The sequence below is a fragment of the Pelodiscus sinensis genome, chromosome 2 (assembly GCF_052426305.1).
Source record: "Pelodiscus sinensis isolate ZL-2025 chromosome 2, ASM5242630v1, whole genome shotgun sequence".
Lineage (NCBI taxonomy): Eukaryota > Metazoa > Chordata > Testudines > Trionychidae > Pelodiscus > Pelodiscus sinensis.
Window position 1 is genome coordinate 117,026,667 of NC_143053.1, and position 24,620 is coordinate 117,051,286.

At 41.9% G+C, this 24,620-nt stretch overlaps 1 long non-coding RNA gene across 2 annotated transcripts in view; it reads left to right on the forward strand.

The window, feature by feature from the left end:
• The first annotated feature begins 424 nt into the window (after positions 1-424).
• Positions 425-24,620, forward strand: part of LOC112543997 (uncharacterized) — a 31,970-nt gene continuing 7,774 nt past the window's right edge. Inside the window, exons 1-2 of one of the 2 annotated variants that reach the window (XR_003087296.2) lie at positions 425-564; positions 12,090-12,153. This is a non-coding gene — a long non-coding RNA (uncharacterized LOC112543997). Of the gene's footprint in view, positions 597-12,089; positions 12,154-24,620 lie in introns of both variants that reach the window. The other variant, XR_012901000.2, reaches the window with a different exon arrangement.

The window sequence follows — 24,620 nt, forward strand, 5'->3', positions numbered from 1 at the left end:
AAACATGTAGATGGTACCATGAGCTTTCGTGGGCACAGCCCATTTCTTCAGATGACCGGAGTTATGTGTGTCTTAAACTCATAATTCCAGTCATCTGAAGAAGTGGGCTGTGCCCACAAAAGCTCATGATACCATCTCATGATCTGTTAGTCTAGAAAGTGCTACCAGACCTTTTGTTGTTTTTTAAGTTTATTAATATAATTGGGAAACGTATGTATAGGTGCTATTTTAAAAGTATAATGAAAATATGTTGCTAATGTCTGAATCAAGGCAGGACTGCTGCAAAAGTTTCTGCCAAAGAATGTATATGTAACTGTTTATTTTGGCTTACATGTACATTAAGCATTGTAAGCCAACCTGGAGCACTATTTACATATGAGTCAATGAACAATAGGAAATCAACGGGGAGATAGCATACTGGAGACAGAACCCCACGAGGTTGTCCTGTGTCTGGGGCCAGCCAATGAACTTTCGGAAATATGAGGGGAAGACGCTTTTTTATTTTGCAACTGAGGAAATAAATGAACAGCATGTTCACATTCATGAAAACAGGATCTCAGTCAGGTGAGGCTGAAACACCATAAAAGACATTTGGGGTGAGATAAATTAATTTAGACAGAAGATTAGCCTGTTAAGGTAAATTGACTCTCTGGAAAACATGTTATGATTTTGTTTTATATGTAACCTCTCTTTTCATTATCCTGACTATTTCTCTAATCCCTGTCTTTGATAATAAGTTTGATTGTTTTGACTGTAAATATAATGCACTGCTGTTGTGTTATACAAGAAGCTGATCCTAAATTGAATCACCCAAGCTGGTGCGTACACTGTCTCTTTGGGAACAATTGACCTGGTATTCTTGTGAGTATTTGGTGAATAAGGGGTTGAACACTTCAAAAGGTCTCTGGAACTGGCGTGCAGCTATTATTAAACTGCAAGGCAAAGTCAGGGGTAGCATAGCCCAAAGGCCAGTCCTAGGCCAAATGGCATGTCAGGTGAGGCGTGTATGCTCCTCACACCATTTGTTAAACTTTTATTACTTTATTTCTACTGCATTTGGAGCACATTTCACAACTTTGATGCATGATGTATCACTGTCATGTAAGATGCTAAATTTGCATCTGTAAATCTGTATTTATTCATGCCAAATATAAGCAAATACAGAATACGTGAAACATGTTGCATCAAACATTCTACTTTCCCTTTTGGCATTTACAATAAAAATAACATGCTGAGCCTGGCACCCTAAACTGTTGCCTGGGTCACCTGCCCCTAAATTCAGCTCTGCATAGTCCTGTGCAGAGTGTTTGGGTAGCTAACAGATATGGGGTGTCAGGGAGCTGACACCCAGTTAAGCACCAGCAAGTGTCTCTCTCCCTGGAGGCAAGGGGAAACGAGGTGACTCACAATCCTGGACACACCAGGAACTGTCACAATACAATGGAAATATTTTGATAGAAAATTAACAAAAAAGAATTTGCCAGATCCCTACAGTTACATCAGAATTCAGGATTTCCATTAACTACCATGCAGTGCTTTTTTAAACATCGGTTTGCTTTGCAGAAAGTGAGTGAGAACACTGACAAGATTTAGAACATGAGCTTCTTTTCAGGGAATTGTTTCAATGAGGAAACGAAAAGGGTGATTTTATAAAACTAAGCAAAAACTCAACATGTTGCCAAAATTAAGTACTTTGATTGGGGTTTAAAGCAAACAATGGATACAATTTGCTGTTAGAAATTAATCCCTTTGGATATGTTCTACAATGAGGAGAATACAGTGTAGCTGGGAAAAATTGCCTAGATGGTCCCACAAACAGACATTGCTAATAAAGAATCATCGACACTGATTGAATGCCATGTCTTTGAAGTGTGGAAGCTTCATTTGGGATGATGAATCCTAAATGTTTTAACAAAGTTACATACTAGATAAATCTTGATACAGGAGAGCTACCACAGCACAGGTGATTCATTCTCATTCTTTCTATGCCATATAGTTAGGACATTGCTGATGTATCTATCTATTTGGAGTGCTAGCTTCATTAGAAGGGGAGCAATTTTGCCGGCCTCACTTTACAAAGCAAACTCTCTGATTTCAACAGGGTCACTCTTATGTCAGTACACCACACATTCTGTGTCTCAGTGCAGCTCTCTGCTCCTTCTTTTCCTTTCAACACAAGGCTGTGCCAACGAAGCACTGTTATCAAGCTGAATGGAACTACTTGTACAGTAAGATACCACCCTCATTCAGGCTTGGGGTGGGAGCATTAAAAGGACAAAGTAATAAAATCTAGGGGAGCCAGAGATACTATGATCCCTGAACACTAAATGCATGTGCTTTACTCTCACTGCCTAGAGATTATGCCTCACAGAAGGCTTGATTCTAGTTTCATATCAGTGCAACGTATAACAGGCCCATATGCAGGAATTTCCGTGGGGTGTGTGTGCTTTTTTTTTTTTTTGTGGTAAATGTGGACCACAAGGGTGTGAATGCATCCCCCATAGTCCCCCAAGTAAGTGGGGAAAATCAGCCCCAGCCTTCCCCCAGCTGGCGAGAACATGGGGGAAGGAGGCTCTGGCAGCATGCTGCTCCTTTCTTCCACTGGCCGACAGGTACATGCTTACCTGGGGGACCATAGAGGGTGCTTTTTCACCCTTTGCACCCCCCTGCATACAGGCCTGCATTTGATATTTATGGTGTCCATACTTCTTTACAGTGGTGGAAGAGATGGGGCCCCTCATGTGGAGAAATATCAGCTTGTGTTGCAGCTGGTTCATCCTTCAAAAGGCAGAAGTGCTGTCCCTTGCAGTCCTAAGGGCTGAATTATAAGAGTAGCTTTCTGTGTAACAAAGAAAGATATTCTGAGCAGCAGCACTATATTAGTAGGATAAAAAAAAAGGAGATGTGTTACTCAAGGAATAGTCAAAGGTTTTAGTTTAAATCCAGACAAAAGACATGAATAAAGTATAGTGTTTAGAGAAACTGGAAGAACTTAGCCCTAGGCATTCTTCTGAATAGGCAGCTAACATGTGTCCTTTGCAATCCACATTTACATTCTACAAGTTTGTTACATTTGGCCAGCGATGCTGGGGGAGAAATACTTTAAATATACTCACTTTGGAATTCAAGAGGTTACACCTAGAGCAGCGCCTTGAGCACTTTGCAGCTATTTGACATCTTGGTCTTGCTATTTCTGCTGCAGAGATACTGGCCTGAAAATAAAGCTTCTATTGTGTGTGGTTAGGAGGCAGCATTAGGAGTAGGAGAACTGGTCCCACAGATACTAATGTTGCAGAAGAGTCAAACCAGGAAAACACCTTCCTTAGAGAATATCCTGGTTTTTGCTTTTCTCAAGAGTGAATGAGATGTTCTGTTTGGGATGAAGCCCATGGTAGATCAACTCTACGCATGTTTTGTTTTTGAAGATAAACCAAAATATATTTGTTGGAAAAGGGGAAGGTTTTCAATCCAAATTGTTTGGCATTCTGGACATTGGCAGGATAACAATCTCTCAGAAATGAAAAAAGCAACCCGCCCTTCTTATCTCCATTTCAGTTATGTAAATTACAGCATGGATGTTTCCAATTAGGTCATAAGGGTAGGCTGACATGTAGGTTGGATATTCACGATGAGCACAATGTTGTAATAACCATCTTTAGCAAGCTGACTGTTTTACTGAACTATCCCTCCCGGATAGCAGGTGCATGGGTTCTGCTGATTCACTGGGAACAGGATATAAGGAAAATAGGAGTGGCTTTCTGGAGAAAGGAGATCTAGGATATGAGTGAGCAATCCTTGGAGACTCCTAGAAGCAGCCAAGTCAGAGCAGAAAATCTAGAGTAGATTTTTGTCTTGTTTTATTTTGAGTTCCTTTTGTGAAACCAAACCCAAGCAAGGAGGTAAATTTTTTAACTCTGTGCCATAAGTGCATTTTGTTTTAGAGCAGGTTGAAAAAAGTCACTTGCTCACTGTGTCTTATAAATTTTGCTAGAAAAAACAGACTAAAAATATCCCTCCATGCATTTTTTCACATTGTTAATCATTTCTCTCTGCATAGGATACATTAGCATTAATATTCTGCTGCTACAAAAAGAAATCAATGGATTTGATTAATTTTTACCATCTTCCATAAAGTTTTAGTTCCATCACACATTATGTGTTCTAATGGCCAAGCAAAGATTGAAACTAGAGGATACATCCTGGCTACCGTCTTAAAGTTTTATGTCAGTATAATGCCTGCAACTTTATCCTATTTGTCACATCAACTAGGGGGTTGGAAAAAATTAGTATTTTACTTTGGCCCTATGTAACTAGATGACATCCATTTATAGTTCAGAAGTGTTTAATGATACTTTGGTTTGTTCTGAAAGATTGCCCAATGCACTCACAGAACAGAACTGGGAATTTACCTTGTAAAAATGTTGTGTTCATGTAAATAAACTGAAATTCAAAGGAAAATCTTGAGTGTATAGATGTAATCAGAATCATGCTGATTTAAGACACAAGATAAAACTTCACTCCCTATGGGTACGTCTACACAGCAGCATTATTTCGGAATAACATAGTGCGTGTCTACATTACAAACCTTTATTTCGAAATACTGTCGAGCTGGAGGACTTCTTACTCCGATTCCTGTAACCTTCATTTTATGAGGAGTAAGGGAAGTAGAATAAAGAGAGTTCTTCTTTCAACTTCCTGCTGAGTAGACAGTGCCAAAAGCTGAATTAAGCTATTTCAACTTCAGCTACGCAATTGACGTAGCTGAAGTTGTGTAGCTTAATTCAACTTTAGCCCTGGTGTGTAGATGTACCTATGAGATCATATTCCACAATAACTGACCGGAAAGACTTTACTTTTTTAGAAACAAAAAGGCATTAGGCATTCTTCCCACTCTATTTGGCATCCATACTGATTATTTTTCAAGGTGATGAAATGAAAAGCAAGGGTTACATGTCATTGTGGACTAGGACTGATGTGTCTATTATATCATTGGATTCCGCTGCCTGCCCACCTCAGAAAAACAGATTATGGTCCACCCAATATTGGTCAATATTCGAAGATTTGCTCTAGAGCATAGAGGGTTCTGATCTATGAAGAAAAAGGTCTCTCTTCTAATACTAACTAATGGCATTCTGCATCCCCACCGTCCTTATGAAAGAGACAATTTCATACTGTTTCAAGAAATAATGAAGAAACTATCAGTTGTGATTTACATACAAGTAAAGAACATTATCTAAAAATAGATCATAGGAAATGACTTACAGCTCTTTTTCTCCGTTGAAAATATCCTAAGCAAAAGGAAAATATAAGTTCTACATTTGTCTTTACTTTGGTGAGACTTTATCAAAGTTAGGGTATGTACTTTTTCTATTAGCATTTCTATAAGATCTTGACAAACAGAAAAGGTTGTGTTGTTTTTAACTGAAGGATTTATATAATAGTTTTTGCAGTACTTGACACTCTACAGAGTAACATCACATTTCCTACTCTAAAAAATCATGTCTATATTCTGCACTGATGTGTACTCTGTGCCACCACACTGACATCCTTGGGATCATATGGCATACATTGTGTGTGAAAGGACACTGTACCTAAATATTGGATGCAAATAAAATCAAAATTATTTTAATTTGTGATGTTTGGAGTAATAACTAGCAGAGATTAGAAGTTAATTAGAAAGATACTCAGGACCAAACTTGGCTTTTGTTAAAGTTTTTACACTATCTAATATTACTATAAATGGAGTGTCATGTTTGCAACCCAAGCATTGGAGAATTGTGATGGTGCAAAAGAACCAGAAAGGAAAGTGACATGGCTGTTAAAAAACAAAAATGAAACTGACTAAATTTATTACTGGCCCATCTGAGAGAACAGAAAGAAAAGGAAATAGCATATAGGGTGAAAATGCATTTTTTTAAATTCTTAAAGCTTTGGAAATCTAAGGGAGCGTAGAACAGGTAAGGCTATTTTGGTTTTGTACATGAAGTAACTCAAAATCATCAGCAGAAAAGCGAAAACTGGAACACTGTATAAAGTAGAGAGCTCTGTTGAGCTCCGATCATATTAGAAGAACTCCACCCAAGCTTCTTTCACATGATACTAAAGTGACAGTACAGTCAACAAATGAAAAACAAGATAAAGGCATTACATCATCAGAACAAACTGTCACTGGCTGATCAGTAATCCTGAAAGCAGGATGCTATTGCTTAGCAACTGCTCAGTGTTGGTTAACCCTTCAGTGGCTCAAATGGGTGGAGCTGTTAATCCGTAACTTAAAAGAAACAATGAGTAGTCCTGTAGAATCTTAGAGACTAACAAAAATATATATAGTATCATGAGCTTTCTTGGGCAAAACCCACTTCCTCAGATGAGCAGATTGGAGAGAAAAGTGTGTTTTGCCTTTTTCGAAAGAATCTTTCGAAAAAGCCTCTTTTGAAAGAGAGCGTCTAGACTGCAACCACTTTTTTAAAAAAAGTGAGCCGCTTTTTCGAAAGAGAGCACCACTAGGCAGTTTGGATGCTCTCATTCAAAAAAAGCCCTGTTTGCATTCAATAACGCCTTTTTTTGAAAGAGCACTTTCAAAAAAAGATGTTCTTCCTCATAAAATGAGATTTACCATGGTCGGAAAAACTGCTGTGCTCCTTCAATTTAATGTCGAAAGAACTCAGCGGCAGTCTAAACACAGGGGAAGTTATTTTGAAAAAAGGCCACTTTTTTCGAAAACACCCTGTAGTCTAGACACACTTTAAGGTATTACAAGACTACTCATTATTTCCTTCAGTGGCCTACACTGCTGTCTACACTGGCCGCTTGAATTTCCGCAAAAGCACTGACGATCTCATGTAAGATTGTCAGTGTTTTTGCGGAAATACTATGCTGCTCCTGTTCGGGCAAAAGTCTTTTTCTGAAAAACTTTTGTGCAAAAGGGCCAGCGTAGACAGCAGAGATTTGTTTTCTGCAAAAAAGCCCCGATCGCGAAAACGATGACGAGGGCTTTTTTGCGGAAAAGCGCGTCTAGATTGGCCACGGACGCTTTTCCGCAAAAAGTGCTTTTGCAGAAAAGCATCCTGCCAATCTAGACGGGCTTTTCCGAAAATGCTTTTAACAGAAAACTTTTCCGTTAAAAACATTTCCAGAAAATCATGCCAGTCTAGATGTAGCCACAGGGCATCCCTGCTATAAGTTGCCCTGGTATATAACCGTTCCACACTAAAGCCGTTGACGCTTGTAGGAACTAATGTGTTGTAAGTCCTCCCATTCCCTACTCTTAAGTCACACAACCCCTCCACCCCCATCCCCAATTTGCCCAAATGGAAGTCAGCCTCAGGAAAAAAATTCCCTGTTTTAAATTGTTTTGCTGTAAGTCCAAGTTTTTTGGAACATATCTTGGACTTATAGCAAGGACAGTCTGTATCATAAGTTTACATATACGTAACATCTATTTTTTAAAGCGATTTTAAAGATTTGAGAATCTTGGGCCAACCCAAGATAAAAACATTTAAACTACAATAAAACAAATAAAAGATAATTCTTCTTCCTCCCTGCAAAAAATGCACTTTTCTCAGGACTGAAGGTCCTGTTTCATTTCTGCTATCAGATAAAAGCAACAGTCTGCTTCTTTAATTAATCTACTTCTGATGAGCAATATCTGTCACTACACATAATGGGCCAATTTTGTCTTTGTTATATTTGTAACAAATTGGACTGGTTGAGGTCACCCCATGAGAAAAGCAGAATGTTACCTAATTGCTGTTTTATTTGTTGACAGTTTATTCTTCTACTGAATGTTCTCTCTGCTAGTAACACTTTCACTTGACCTTTGGCTTTCTCCGTTTCTCCGGTTTTTTTTATTTTGGCATAATTAGATGACTGTGATGCAGTTTCAACTGCATGCTCTAGTGCAATACTTCTTCCTCTGTCCAGTTTAGCCAGTTTTGTTTACTATTTGTAATATCTCTTATTTTACTTAGCTGTCTATTGCACCTGAGCAGTTTTCCATGTGCTTTTTGCTTCATAGTACTCAGTTGCCAACCATCTTACGTAAATGGTCACCTATGGCCAGGTTTACAAAAGTATTTAGGCACCTAAAGATGCAGTTAGACACCTATTGAGATTTACAAAAGAACCTTAGAATTCACTTTTGTAAATCTGCCCCCCCCCCCCCGAATATATAACTTTGGAATCACTTTTGTACATCTGTTCATAATGGAGCTTTTGGTTTGATCTGTTTCCTTTATTTTATCTTTAACTTCTAATGAGATCCCATCTTTAACCGCAGGTGTTGTTTTGAACAGTATATTTTGGATAGGAGCAGTTGTTTACTCTTATATGAGAATGTTTATATTCTAAACCGCTGAAATATTGTATTTCTTCTAGTTTCAAATACCGTGCTCAGCACTGTACTATCTGACAATCTCTACCTAGATTTACTGCGTCTCTGCATTTTAAATGAGTCCCTGGGCTCTTACTACTTTTAAAATGCAGAGGCGTAGCAATCAGCGCGAGCTGGGACTGCTTGGCAGTTGCTTGGTGGCAACAGCCCCTGTCCGTGGCAGGGCCTAGCTCCCCACTAGGGTTGCCAGGTGTCTGGTATTCACCTGGCATCCAGTATTTTTGCCTCCTGTCCAATAAAAAGAAAATCAGAGAATACCGGACACCTGAGATGTCTGGTATTTTCTGAATTTTTCCCCAGCCAGGATGCGAAAATGCCGGGCACCTGGCAACCCTACAAACACTCAGCGCCCGGCCTCCCCACCCGAACTCCCTCTGGCCCCCAACACCCCCAGTCCCTCTTCTGACTCCAGTCCCCATGCTTACCTGCTTCCCCAAGGCTGCTGGCACAAACTGGTTGCCAGCCAAAAGACGTAGGGGAAGCAATGCTTTCCCCTGGGTCTTAGTGCTCAACCGCTCCCCTGTTCCTATCCTTGCACTTACTCTTAAAGGGGACATGCTGTCAACTTTGGTCTCCCCACCTCCTTTTTTTCCCCTTCAACAGATTTTTTTCTCAGTATTTTTTTTGCGGGGGGGGGGGGGGGAAGGTGTTCGGTATTTTTCAACCATCTGGCAATTCTACTCCCCACTGGGACCCCTGCGGACAGGGGCGGCTTTGCAGCAGCATCCCTTATTCCCCCTACTGCCTCTGATAGAGGCAGTGGGGGGGAGCAGGTGGCACCCCAGAGAAAGTGCTGGGTGATCCTGCTTTTAAGCTGTCCCCCCCCCCCAGCATTGGCTCCTATCCCCCCTTTGTTGCCTCTCATAGAGGCAGCAAGGGGAGGGGGCGCCACAGAGAGCACAGGGCTCTTGCACATTTCAAAAGCAGAAGCACCCGCAGTGGGAATGGCGCAAGCGGGGACTGAAGCTGTCCCTGCTCATGGCGTTTCCTGCTTTGCCTCTGCCTTCCCTGCCCCCCTGCAGAGATGGTGCTGGGGGGAACTGACTTGATTCCTCCAGCACTGGCTCCTGCTCCTCCCCTTTGCTGCCTCCCTTTGAGAGAGGCAGTAGGGCGGGGAGGGGAAGCGACTATTTGAGTTGACTATCCAATAAGCCAGGGGTTCCCAAATTTTTTGACACGGGGACCAGAAAATCCATTCACGAGCTTTTGGAGGACTGGTAACAATCATTTGCATATTTGCATATTCATTAAGCAAATGATGAATATTCAAATAAATTGTTTCTGGTCTTCCCAAAGCCCCAGTGCCAGCTTTAGCAAAGCTTTTGATACGGTCACCCACAATATTCTTGCCAGCAAGTTAAGGGAATATGGATTGGATGAGTGGACTGTAAGATGCATAGAAAGCTGGCTAGACCAGGGTTCCCTAAACTTTTTACTTTAGTTGGAACCCGGTTTCTTTCAGTACTCTTTTTTGCAGCCCAAAAATATAAATGCATATACAAAAAAATAATAAAAATGAATAAATTTTCACTGTTTCACCCAGCTGCATCCTCCACCCAGCCCAGGCCAGGGTTTGGGGGACCTGGTGCCGCATGGGCACTCCAGGAGCCCAGAAAATCCGGCTGCATCCTTTGCCTAGCCCGGGCCAGAGCTTGGGGGACCTGGCGCCACATGGGCACTCTGGGAGGGGGGAGCAGGAGCAGATTGGGGGTAGGGTATCTGGCAGGACAGAGGGTGCAAGGAGGGGACTTGGGTAGGAGTTGGACCTCCCTGGTCTGGCATCTTCTGGACCTGACTGGTCCCAGATGAGGAATTTTTTGGACTGGGGAGGTCATTTCAGGGATCCTGGTTCCCCCTCTTCCCACTAGGCTTCTTTGCACCTTGTTCCCCCGCAACCCAACTGAGCTGCCCACCCCTACTGGTTCCCTGCACCTCCCCCAAAACCATCCCCCACAATCCAAGGGAGTGCAGCACCAGTTCCCTGCAGCCCCTCGCAGCCCAGCTGAGCTGCCCGTCTGTTCCCTGTGCCTTCCCCATCCACCTCAGCCCAGTTGAGCCCCTCACTGGTACCCTGCATGCCTCCCCCACAGCACAGCTGAGCCCTGTTTCCCTGCACCTCCCCCCAAGCCCTGCAGAACTGCTGAGCCTATCTCAGATTTCCTGCCCCTCCCTCCTCTTGAGTCAAGTCCCGGTTCCTGGCACCTCCTTCCTCCTGCAGCCAAACTGAGCTCTGAGCTCTGCACCTTCACCCCCACCACAGCCCAGCTCAGCCCTGCACCTCTTCACTCTGCAACCCAGCTGAGCTCCGTTTCCCTGCACCTCCCCCCAAACCATGCAGACATGCTGAGCCCAGCGCTGATTCCCTGCACTTCCTACCCTCCCCTTGAGTCGAGTTCCCGGCACCTCCCTCCCCCTGCAGCCCAGGTGAGCCCAGTGCCCTGCACCTCCCCCCAACCCCTCTGCAGTCCAGCCTGGTGCCGCCCTAGTGTGGCGCCCGGTGGCAACTGCCTCCGCCCCCACTACGCCTCTGCCAGGAGCCCGGAACATCCGGCTGCATCCTCCGCCCAGCCCGGCCCAGGGCTTGGGGAACCCGGCACCGCACAGGCACTCCGGGAGCCTGGATCACCCCGGCAGCCATGCTGAGGCCCGGTATTTTTTTCCCCGCAGACTGGTACCAGGCCACGGCCCATAGTTTGGGAAACACTGCAATAAGCATTTGCTTATCGGATAGACAACTAGTCACTTACATCCCTAGTCCTGGCAACATCTGCTAGGAAACTCTGGCTGTGCCGGCAGCAGTGGGGCTGGTAGCAGGTGGGAGCCCAGGGCCAGGCCAGTGGCCAGCAAATCCCAGATGTGAGGACTGTAGGGGGGCTTGTGGGCCAGCATCTGGGAATCCCCAGGCCAGGCCGGCTTCTGGGAGGCTCTGGACTGGGTTGGTGGCAGAGAGGCTGGACTAGGACTGGGAAGCACCAGCCAGGCCAAAGGCAGAGGGTCCAATTTGCAGAGGGGCCAGCAGAGGCTGGGAAGCTGCAGGCAGGAGCCCTAGCCAGGATGGGAAAGTTGCAGCCCTAGTGGCAGGGGAGCCAGTGGCCAGAAGCCCTGCAGGACCCAGAGCTGAGCCCAATGGCCAGGACTGGTGGCTGGGAGTGGGCCAAGGTCTTGGAGGGGAGCCTGGGAATGGGACTAGTGGCCAGCATGGGTTCACTGACCTTCTCTGATCTGGCAAACTCCCTGGTGCATGACCACTCAGGTCCCATAGATGCCGGGCCAGGTAATTCCAACCTACAAATCTGTTTCTCTAATTTTGCTATGGCTGAGTCAAAATTAAATAATTGATGAAGATCTCTTTTTGCTGGGAAATTTAGACAAGTCAATGTTCATCAGGTTAATGATAAAGGCTGTGCATTTTTAACTATTCTGTTGTTTTAATCCATATGAGTCCCAATCAGTACAAATTGACTGGGGCCACAGTTTGTACAATCCTGCAGTTTGATTTTCTAGCAATAACCCCTGTACCTGTACAATGTTCCATTAAAATTAAAATGATGATTCGTCTGTATATATAATGTTTAAGACTTGTGTTGTCTATAGCTTTGATCTCAATAATAACCTGTAATCTTCATTATTTACCACTCCTCCAATCTTTCTATCATCTGCACATGTTATCACTAATTCTTTTGTAATTGTCTTCTAGATCACTCAGTGCATAAAGCTAAGAACCCATCCCTATGGGACCCTACCAGAAGTACGTCTGCTTGGTAATGATTCCATTTTTACAATTACATTTTGAGACCTTGATTAATTAGGTACTTTGTAATCCATATAATGTGTGCCCCGTTGAATTTTACTTGGGATGCTTCTGTAATTGCTAACCAAGAAAAGCATTCCATAAAATGAACCCATACTCTTCTAATCAGAACTATAACTTGGACCAAAGTGTGATTTCAGTGGGAGTGAACAGAATTTAGCAGGATTGTATTGCTTCTACTGACTAGAAAACTGAGGTTTTAAATTAGAAAATCTGTAAAACAACATGTTACTTTTTTGGGTAACATTTTCAGAAGAATAATCATATGGGAAAAAAAAAGTTTAATTTTGTGTTGAGGATAAACGTGTTGTGCTTCCTGAGATACAGGATTGGTCTCCATCCTCCTGGTTTTTTGACTGTTAGGAAATAGTTTGAGTTAGAACCCTCTTCCCCGATATTCTGTGGGAACAGGTTCTATTGCCACTAGGGTGAATAACTTTTGCACCTCTGTTTGTAATAGGGACTCGTGAGATGGGTCCCTGAAGAGGGACACAGTAGGGGGCATGGATGTGAAGGGGACTGTGTAACCTGATTTGGTAATTTCCAGGACCCATTTGTCTATAGTGATTTGAGCCCACTGTTGGTAGAAAGGTCTCCGGCGGTGATGGAAGGTGGCATTGGAATGCACTGGAACTATGCGGTGGTCGCTCAGACCCCCGAGCAAGACTTCAAATTTGTTGTTTGTGTGAGGTCGATTGAGTGATGGAGGACTGATTTTGCCACATCCTCCCCATTAGGCCTGTTGTCATGTGGTCTCTGGTGGATATTAATGAAATTCATGAAACATTTAAACCAACCAGCCTTATACAACACTACTAAAAATGGTGTCCTATTAAAGTGTTATCATTCAGGCTCTAGAAATTCATTAAGGGATTATTTGATATATGTAGAAAATAATGTATGGAGAGCTAATATTTGAGATTAAGAATGTTTCTAAATAATTGTCAGCCCTTACTAATCTGCTAGAGTTCTTTGAGGGGGTCAACAAACATGGAAAAGGGCAATCCAGTGGATATAGTATACTTAGATTTCCAGAAAGCCTTTGACAAGATCCCTCACCAAAGGCTCTTAAGTAAAGTATGTTCTCATGGAATAAGAGAGAAGGTCCTTTTGTAGATTGATAACTGGTTAAAAGACAGGAAACAAAGGATAGGAATAAATGGTAAGTTTTCTGAGTGGACAAAGGTAACTAGTGGGGTCCCCCAAGGGTCTGGGGACCCATCCTATTCAAATTATTTATAAATGATCTAGAGAAAGGGGTAAAGAGCGAGGTGGCAAAATTTGCAGATGATACCAAACTGCTTAAGATAGTTAAGACCAAAGCAGACTGTGAAGAGCTTCAAAAAGATCTCACCAAACTAAGTGATTGGGCAACAAAATGGCAAATGAAATTTAATACTGATAAATGTAAAGTAATGCACATTGGAAAAAATAATCCCAACTATATATACACAATATGATGGGGACTAATTTGGCTACAACTACTCAAGAGATAGATCATGGAGTCATCCACTCAGTGTACAGCGGCAGTCAAAAAAGGAAATAGAATGTTAGGAGTATTTAAGAAAGGGATAGAGAGTAAGATAAAAAATATTGTATTGCCCCTATATAAAACCATGGTACTTACATATCTTGAATACTGTGTACAGATGTGGTCGCCTCATCTCAAAAAAGATACATTGGCATTGGAAAAGATACAGAAAAGGACAACTAAAAATGATGAGGGGTTTGGAACAGGTCCCATATGAAAAGAGATTAAAAAGATCTGGACTTTTAAGCTTAGAAAAGAGGAGACTAAGGGGAGATATGACAGACGTCTATAAAATCATGACGGGTTTGGAAAAAGTGAATAAGGAGCATTTATTTACTTATTCCCACAATAAAAGAACTAGGGGTCACCAAATGAAATAGGTAGCGGGTTTAAAACAAACAAAAGGAAGTTTTTCTTCACTCAGCGCACAGTCAACCTGTGGAACTCCTTGCCAGAGGATGTGGTGAAGGCTAGAACTTTAACAGGGCTCAGAAAAAGAGCTAGATAGATTCATGAAGGTTAGATCTATCAATGGCTATTAGCAAGGATGAGTGGGAATGGTATTCCTAGCCTCTGTTTCTCTGGAGGTGGAAGACAGGAGAAGGATCACGTGAGGATTACCTGTTGTGATTCCTCCCTCTGGGGCATCTGGTACCGGCCACTAGCAGACAGGATACTGGCCTAGATGGACATTTGGTCTGATCCAGTATACCTGTTCTTATGTTCTTGAAAGAAAGCTGAAACAGCTGAAGACTGCAGATTTAAAATAGATGAGTCCAAAAGAAATTCAAAACGATCTGGACAAACTGGAGAAATGGTCTGAGGTATATAGGATGAAGTTTAATAAAGACAAATGCAAACTACGCCACTTAGGAAGGAATAATCAGTTTCACACGTACAGAATGTGAAGCCACTGTCTAGGAAGAAGTACTGCAGAAAGGGACCTAGGGGTCATAGTGGACCACAAGCTAAATATGAGTCAACTGTGAGACACATGAGACACACAAAAAAGGAAACATGATTCTGGGATGCATTAACAGGAGTGCTGTGAGCAAGACCAGGGCCGGCCCGAGCCATTCGTGCGCCCTGGACCCTGGGAGCGTGGTGCCGCGCCGGGAGTGCGGCATATAAGTGGCCCTGCCCCCGGTGCCCAGTGCATGCGCGGCAGCCCCACACAGCTCCCCCTACAATAGGGCGCCCCAGGCGGTAGTCCAGTCAGCCCGTAGCTTGGGCCGGTTCTGAGCAAGACACAAGAAATCATTCTTCTCCTCTACTCTGTGCTGATTAGGCCTAAATTGGAGTGTTGTGTCCAGTGCCGGGCACCATGTTTCAAGAAAGACGTGGAGAAATTGGAGAGGATCCAGAGAGAGCAAAAAAAATGATTAAAAGTCTAGAAAACATGACCTGTGAGGGAGGACTGAAAGAATTGGGCCTGTTTAGTTTGGAAAAGAGACGTCTGAGAGGGGACATGATAGCAGTTTTCAGGTATCTAAAAGGGAGGAGGGAGAAATATTGCTCTACTTGGCCTCTGATGACAGGACAAGAAGCGATGGGCTTAAATTGCAGCAAGGGAGGTTTAGGTTGCACATTAACCACCCTGACAGGAAGTTAAACACTGGAATAAATTGCCTAGGGCAGTTGTGGAATCTCCATCACTGGAGATATTTAAGAGCAGGTTAGATAGACATCTATCAGGGATGATCTGCACAGTGTTTGGTCCTGCCCTCAGGGCAAGGGACTGGACATTATGATTTCTCGAAGTCCCTTCCAGATCTAGTATTCTATGATTCTATGAAATTTAGGATGAGGTCTAAACAGAGGAAAGAACAGAGCAGTTGACAAACAAATATTATAATTGCTGAGCAGGATTATATTGACTTGTTCTGGTCTTGCTTGTTAACAGATAAGAGATTTAAGGGCCAATTCTGAGTCCTCCTTTATGACACGGCAGAAATAAGCCATTGTAGTCTGACTCATAGTGAGTAAGTCACAGATCACACTCCCCCACACATTTCCTTTCAACCACAGAGCTAGGGAGTTTCCTGTATAATAATTTCTCAAATTGTCATAATTGCGTTAGGTTCATCCTTTTATCTTCTTCATTGTGGACATGAAATTCAGCATTAGGCAATATATTATATACAAATTAGGATTTGTTTTGTAATAATCCAGTAAATAGCCCGCCTACATCAACAAGGAAACTGAAATGACAAACACACATGTTGTATTAGAACATGAGTACCCAAACTGGGGGCATGTAAAGAAATTCCAGGGGGGTGGCACGAAGCGACCCAGCCTCCCCCACATCAATCCTCTTCCCACCCCCAAGTTTTGCTGCTATTTTTGTTTTTCGGCCTCGGTCAGTTCCTTTTTTGTTTTGCTCAACAAGTTTTGCTTCTGTTGGTGGTGGTGGGAGGGGGTCCCGAGGGTTTCTCAAAAATAAAAAAGGGGGGCGTGATGCCGAAAAGTTTGGGAACCACTGTGTTAGAAGAAGATAGGATAATTGCAGAGAAAAAATTTTAATATTGTATAATTGAAGGGGGAGGCAGTACCCAAACATGGAAGAGCAGTGTCTAAACATGGACCAGCACATTAGAAGCTTAAAGGAGAATGTAGGATTTATAATACATAAACTCAAAACAGTCATCTGACTGCCTCATTGATAGAATTAAGTATTTCGCCTCACAGGTAAACTAAAGTTGGGAAGACAATATCCACTCTTTAAAAATGGACTAACATTTTTATCAGTTTATGTTTTTCTCCATCATCAAGTTGCAGTTGTGGTTCCTTTTGAAGCTAGGCATATTGTTTATAAGAAAAACTGGAAGAAAAAATGGAGATTCCTAGGACTGTTTAAATGATTGATGTAAATTATCATTAGATTAAAGATATGCATAAGACTGTGGCATGTGATTTGGCAATTTTACCCTTAGTTGAAGTGCAGATCTTAAATGGTGTAAATTATAATAGGAAACATTTGTCCAGGTTTTTATATGGTGCAATTGGTCAAATAAAAAAAATATGTTCCACAAATCATTTTGTCCTAATTTAAAAGTGACTTTGCTTTGTGGTCCAGTCTCTTTCAGGTTTGCTGAACTTGAGTGAGACAGTCCTTGTGAAAAGCAAACGTTAAGATCACTTCAGTACTACTGGTTTGTAAATTTTAAACTCTCTGTGCCCATCTAGCTACGGTAAAAATGTTGATGAGCAAGTGTATAGGCAGGAGGTGGTGGACTGAAAGGGAGGCAGGGAGAGAATTAGAAAAAAAATCCAAAGGAGAAGGGAGAATGAGCCACAATGAAGAGGAGAGGATAGTTGTTTTGGGGATAGTCCTGCAGCTGCCATGCCAGCCAACAAATGCTATTTCTAGCGTATGGCTGGACCTTGAAGGCCAGCCATTCACCAGTAGCATTTAAGTGCCTAATACTATTGCATAGTAGATAAGATTGTGAATTCTCTACCACACCCTCTCAGATTCATTTACTCACTTAACTTATTTAAATTTAACATTTTGCATATAGTAATTGTAAAAAAACACCCCTGTAAATAAGTATAGAATCATAGGGCTTGAAGAGACCTCAGGAGGTCATAAAGTCCAGGCACTTGCCCAAGGTAGGACTAATCCCAACTAAATAGCTGAGTTTTGCAAAATGCTTTGAAAATGATCAAGTCTTAGTTTTGATTATATGTACTACAGTAGGTTATCCCATACCCATGTCCCATGACAGAAAATGCTTTCTTTCCAGCTGTCTCAGTTAATTGTTTTAAGATCATGGACTAAAAACTAGGGGGCTACGTCTACACTGGCCCCTTTTCCGGAAGGGGCATGTAAATTTCACTAGTCATCGTAGGGAAATCCGCGGGGGATTTAAATATCCCCCGCGGCATTTAAATAAAAATGTCCGCCGCTTTTTTCCGGCTTTTTTAAAAGCCGGAAAAAAGCGGCGGACATTTTTATTTAAATGCCGTGGGGGATATTTAAATCCCCCGCGGATTTCCCTACGACGACTAGTGAAATTTACATGCCCCTTCCGGAAAAGGGGCCAGTGTAGACGTAGCCGGGATGTTAGATATCGGGTAATAGAATAGTATTGTAACTCCATGAATTCTTATTGGCTATATGACTATTCAATAGCCCCCAGCAGTGGGGCTGGCAGTCAGAGTGTTCTGGACCCACTATTGGGGAACCCCCTGCCACCTACAATGCTGCCTCTGTATCAGAAGCAGCAGTGCAGGGTACCAGGCAGGAGCCGGTCCGTGAGGGAAGCCAGTTTAATAACCAACTCCCTGCGTGGACAAGGGCTGCTGCCGCTCCACGCTGCTGCCTCCGAGCTTCCCACAGACAAAGGATGCTGCGGGGGAAAAAGGGAGAAGATGCTGCAAAGCAGTCCTGTCTGTGGAGGGTCCAAGCTCCCCATGGACAGAGGTTGCTCCACCTCCCATAGAGCAGCCTTTGTATGTAGCGAGCCTGGGCCTAGCGTGGACAAAGGCTGGTCTGGCAGCAGCCCCTCTCCATGGAGGGTCCGAGCTCCCCATGGACGGAGGATGCTCCGCCTCTCATGGGCCTCCTCTGTGGGGGTATGGTGTGGAGGGGGTGGGACAGGCTGAAAACATGCCCACTTAGTGTTTCTCACAAGAAATGACTAACAAAAACAAACACATCCACTTCAGAGGCCAGAAGAGCCATAGCAGAAGGAACAATTATGGGGAAAAAAGTTAAAAAGGGGCCATATGATGTAAAACCAATGCAAGTTTAGAAGGAATAGTTATTCACAGGATGTCAGGTGGGGGAGAATTATCCTCTTGTTGGTCAGAGGCAAATCAGATTGTGCAGCCTGATCTCCATTCTAGATATTTCTGTTGGTATATTTTACAAATTGGCTATCCCCTGCCATTTTTGCTGGCGCCGAGTTGTATCTTCTTCAAGCCATCTCACTGAGGACTAAGGTGACTGGTTTTAGCCCTTTGTGTTTATTTAAAATGAAATGTTATATTAGCATATGATTCAAGCAAAAAAGATGAAACAGTAGACACTAGCAATATTAGATAATGATCCCTGCCATGTGATAGAAAATAACATTTTTTTAACCTTGACTCATATTGCATGATAGGTGCTAGGAAATAAATCTCACTCTCTTCTACCTACACTCCAGGTAATAACATTGATAGTGACTAATCTTGATTCACTACAAACTTTTTAGCAGCAAAATCCTGATTTTTTCCCTCTTGATGTCAATATTTAGCCCAAATCTGCTTAATTATACCTCTGCAACCCCAAACCAATGGTGTTACAAGGCCATCACTGAAAGCAAAATTTGACCCTAAATTTTCAGTTAGTTTGGGGAAAAAAGATCTTGCCCTGAACACTGTCCTGATTGTCTGAAAATGTTTCCACTAAAACAGGACTAAACTGCTCCAATAGATCAAAATGACTCACTTGTAAGTGCACAGGCATTAATATCAGAGGAAGGAGGAAAAGAGGCCTCTACAGGGATATTTGTTTAATAATATGATGAGCTAAAACAAGACAAAGAAATAGACCTACTGTGTATGCATTTTCATGTGACTACAATAAGGATGTTAAATATCAATTAATTGACTAATTGAATAGTCGATGCATTTTGCATCTATTATTTGATTAGTCAATAGGGCGATTCCGCCTTTGAAGTGAACAACCCTAGGGCTGTTGCTACATTTCAAAGGTGAAAGCACCATGTGGAGCCCGGGATCAGCTAGGGACTCCAGCTGATCATGGGCTCCACGCAGCACTGCTGCTTTGAAATGCCGGGTGCAGCCTGATGCTGGGCTTCCCATGGCGTTTCAAAGCAGCAGCACCACACACAGAGCCCCACATCAATGGGAGAGTCCCTAGCTGATCCCAGGCTCCGTGTGGCGCTGCCACTTTGAAACACCACGTGCAATGTGGGGATACCCCAGCTGGCCCCGGGCTGCATGTGGCTTTGCAAAGTGGCAGCCCCGTGTGGAACCCAGGGTCTGGCCCCAGGCTTCAAGTGGTGCTGCCGCTTTGAAGTACCCTCCCGCTCTTCCCCCCTTTTCTGCCTCTTTCTGATAGAAACAGCAAGGAGGGGAAAGCGACGAGTTGACTAGCATGTCGACTCTCCCTTCACATCCCTAGACTGCAATACTATTAACATTATATCTGGGGGGAAAGTCTTGTGAGTACAGGTTGAATATCTCTAGTGCTGAATTCTTTGGTCCTGCAACATCTGTGGTCCAGCATGATTTTAGTTAGCTGGATGTCCACTTATTATAGATGTGGCCAAGTGTGTCTCAGTCCTGTAAAGTTTGTTTACAATCATCAGTTCTGGCTCTCAGTGTTCTGTGCTGTTATTTAGCTCTAAATTACCTCTAAATCAGTGTTTCTCAACCTTTTTTTTTGTAATAAGTTACCACTTTTAAAAAAATTATAAGTACCGCCAGTACCTACAGTTTTCAGACACTCAAAAAAATTTTCTACCATTGCAACACATTTGTTTAAACAACTTAATCGTAGCCGGACAGGCGATGAAATTTTTGGGTGTAAAAAGTACAAAAATAATAAAATGCTGTAAAGCTTAAAACAAAAATTCAGTTTTCTTCAAATTTCAGTTGTGTTGACATACTCCCCAGACTTCTCTCAAGCAGGGTGAAAAACACTGCTCTAAATGACCAGCAAGCAGTGGAAGTGCTGGTGACACTGTTAAACGTAAGAATGATTTTTATGCTTTATGTATTTATTTGCTTGTGCCAATACAGTAAAATTGTGTAACAAACTCGAACTCTTTGTTATGAAGAGAGCTGATAAGCTTTGGCTAGGCATAGGTTCATATAGGGTGTATCAGTACAATCATACATTATTAAGCAGCATTGCAAGCATTGTTCTGTTTATTTGCCTGGGTGGAACAACAATAGAGAGACCACTCACTACAATATTGACCTTCTGTCATTCGGCAAACTCTCTGGTTAAGCACTGGTCAAGTCCCAGGGGTGCTAGACTAGCGAGGTTCAACCTGTAGTAACAGTGATCCTCACTGGAACTATGCAAATGCTTAAATTTACACGTGATCGGATAAAACTGTCCGATCACATTAGGAATCCGTACCAATGCATATATGCATTGGAGCTACTGTATAGACAACATTCCATCTAGAACCAGAAACTCTCAATGGCTTCATATTGCTGCTTCATATTGTTTATTGCCTTTACTTATGCCACTTATTTTTAAGGAGAATTTCTGAAGTCAATGATAGCTGAGCACTCCTTCAACATAAATCATAATAATGTCTATTATTGTTTACACAGCAATAAAGATTATCAAGTTGAATGGAGAATAGAGAATTACCCTTTTTACAGTGTAGTTCAGTTCTATTATTTTGCATGCTCGGAGGTTCACTGGTAATTATTGAAGCAGATAAGCTATGCTGAAGGGAACAAAATTCTCAGACTAGAGGTACTATTTAGGTGAGGGAAATGTAAATAGTTCTTTGTCATTAAAATCATAATAGAGATGTAGCCGTGTTAGTCTGTTCTTTGAAACAAAAGAAAGGCCTATGTAGCACTTCAAAGACTAACAAGATAGTTTCTTGTTAGTCTTTAAAGTGCTGCATAGTCTTTTCTTTTGTTTCATTAAAATCAGATACTAAATTATGTAGAACAAAATGCAAACAACAAAACAAACAAAACCAAAAAACCCCAAACCCAACAGCACTTGCAAAAGAGCAGTCAGCATGTGTTAATTTTATTAGCTAGCTTATTTTGAGTAGTTGTCCAGGGTAATTTTAATATACCATTTATCTTTTGCTTGAAAAATGTTACTTTAGTCTTTTAAAGAAGGAGATTTCTTCATATTTCTTATAATACTTGTTTTATTTGTTCAGACATGTCCTTGGCTCTTAGAAAACAGCTATACAGTACTGTCTTCTGATTTTTCTGAAGACTTGTAAATACAAATATTGTTCCTAATAATTAGGATCAGAATGTTATCCTTTGAATCATGTTAAATAGTGCTTTGTTATTTGAGCAGTCCCACTGAAGAAAATGAGGCTACTATAAGAATGAGTAACTATTTAGCTCAGATAAGAGTATCAGAATGTGGGCATAAGTGGTTTCCTTATTTTTAACATTGACAACTTTATGATTTCCCTTCGAAATCTAAACACTTACTGGAGGTAAGTTTAAAACAGATTAAAATAAAATCAAAGCAGAGCACACTGACATGGATTTGTTTACAAAGGCTGAAGACTGAAGAAGTTGGATCTAGTTATTCATGTGACAACTGGTTCACATTCAAGTCACAAGCCCTTTCTACACATAATCTATCTATCTAGTGCTGAAACAGGCATGAAGACACACTGACAGTGTTCACATTAAGTCAATGTTCAATTAATAAAAGACTATAAATAACGTATTATGTGGCATTAACAGCTATGCTGGGAGTTTTGTGTGCAACTTCTGCAAGTCCACAATGATTTATTTGTGATAGATTGGATCGATGTTGGGGAGGGGAAAACAAATATTCTTGACTGTAATTGACTATTAAAATGATTGAAAGTTACTGGGCTACTAGTTTGTGGAAGGATATTGTTACTTAGGTTTTTTTCCTGACTTTAAGATGGTAAGGAATAGAAAATGTTAGTGTTGTAGTCCATACTGTATTTGAAAGGGTTAGAATGAGTTATTTGTTAAACGAGCTTTTGTGAGCTTGGTAGAATTTCTAGTGGATGGGTATCCAAATTATAAAACTCACTGCCATTAGCATTAATGGGCACCCTTGTTGACGGTTTTGGTAACATGGACAAGGACTGAATGGATGCAAAGACATTTTAAGGATACATGACTCCAAGAATGACTAACAACAGAGAAAGAACACACCTAGTCATTTAGTCCACCCTGTGCCAGTAAAGGAATGTTCTCTTCAGAATCTATCCTACAGAAATCCTTTTAATTAAATATTTTATTGGAATTTAGATACACAGTTATACAATTAAGCTGAGGAAAGAAAACTGCACCTTATGTATGAACTGCCTGTCGGAAATCAGAAGGGAAGAAAGGCAGGAAAGTGATCTGTAGTTTTTTTTCATGACTGAAGAACATCAAAGAGAAAGAATTATACAGAAGATTACAGTAATTGACAAGGAATGGAAGATTAATCAGACTGAGGTTTATAGATGGTCATCACAAGGAAAAGAGACTATCAGTTTGGAGTCTATTTAGGCCTTGTCAGCCATCCTTCCCAAGGTAGCCATACCACAAAGCTCACAAAAGGCTAATCCTCTAAGCACCAGAACTTGAAGCCTTCCTTCTATTCAGCACTAGGTTTTAGCCAGTGAGGAGGAATGGAAAAAAACCATATTCACAAGGTCCAGAGACTTTGGAAGTTATCTAAGTCTGTGGTGTGAGGTAGACATTTAGTCAGTCAGATGATGAGTACATCTTGGAACAAACCTCGTCCCAAGATCTTTTATGGCAGAGCCTTCCTACAGGATACATAATAACATGCCTCAGAGTAGAATAGCAACAGCAGGCATCTCGTTGTCTTGAGTATTCTGGTGCTCATAAACATATCCAATTATCCACCTACAGCAGATCTTGCTGCAGTGTAACTTTAAAATAGGAGGGCTTTCTGGTGGGAGGCCAATGGAGGTTGTTAATGAGATCTAATGCTTGTATACTGAAAAGTCAAGGACCCACAAAAGAGAATGTGTTCCTGTAGAAGAATTTGCTCTTAGATCTTGAGGAACGGCCTGAAAAGTTCCCAGAAAGCCATGAAAAGCTCATAAATTATAAACTTGAATTGGATAAAAGAAGACATCTAAGATGTAGATATATAAAAAGACCAAGAAATATTTGCATTAAATCAATTATGTTATGTAAAAGAGTCAAAGGAATCAGGATTTGGATGATCAAGTTTATGACAGGAGTCAGAAATGCCAAGGAAGGTAAATTTGAAACCTTTTAGTGCCGGAGCTATGTCTAATACTATACAAATCACTCTTGCCCTATCCCCACAATCAGTCTTGAGCCAGCATTTACAGGTGTGCAGGGCATGGAGTGTTTTGAGTTTTCCTCAGGCATCTCCGAGTTATGGCAGCCTCCTGGGGCTGCCCTATGGGTGGTAGCACTGAATAGAACAGGGATGGGTAACCAAAAATAGGGAGTGGGCTCCGTGAGTGGCCCTCCTTCACCTCAGTGATCCTCAGCAGCATGCAGCCAACTGGCCTTTCACCTATAGCCCCCACCCCCTGTGTGCCTCCCTCCCTCATGTGCCTCTTGCACACTGGGGCTCCAGAGTCCTGCACTTCCTACTCCTCCCCAGGGATGGATGAGAGCTTTGCGGGGCCCAGGGCAGCACAATTTTGCGGGGGCCCCCCTATGGAGAAAAAATAGAAAAAAGGTGTCAAATGCACAAATTGAAGGCTATTTTCATATTAAACATGAACTGTGTAAATTTGATAGAAACTTAATTTAGTTGGATAATTTAGTTGGATAAACAAATGTCACAGCAACCACATGACAAATATGCATGACTGAGGACTATAAATATTAAGCAATACGTTCACCTGCCAACATGATTTTTAAACCCCTACAGCAGTGAAATCCTGCATGATTGTCCTCTCAATACTCCTATTATTCTGCATCTTTTTAGACCTTTAGAGAAAGGTTTTCAAAATGACAAATAGCAGTTAGGCCCAACTGCAATAGCCCAATTCTAATGATAAAGTCCAACTTTATCAGCTATACCTTTGAGAAAAATCTCCCATCTATAGCTATGTGACAATTTCTCATTTAAGGAACAAATTTTCAGAAATATGCAAATGAACATGTCCCAGATTCAGCCCTGCTGGCTATCTACATATTACTTCTGAGATGGCTACAAAGTGAGACAA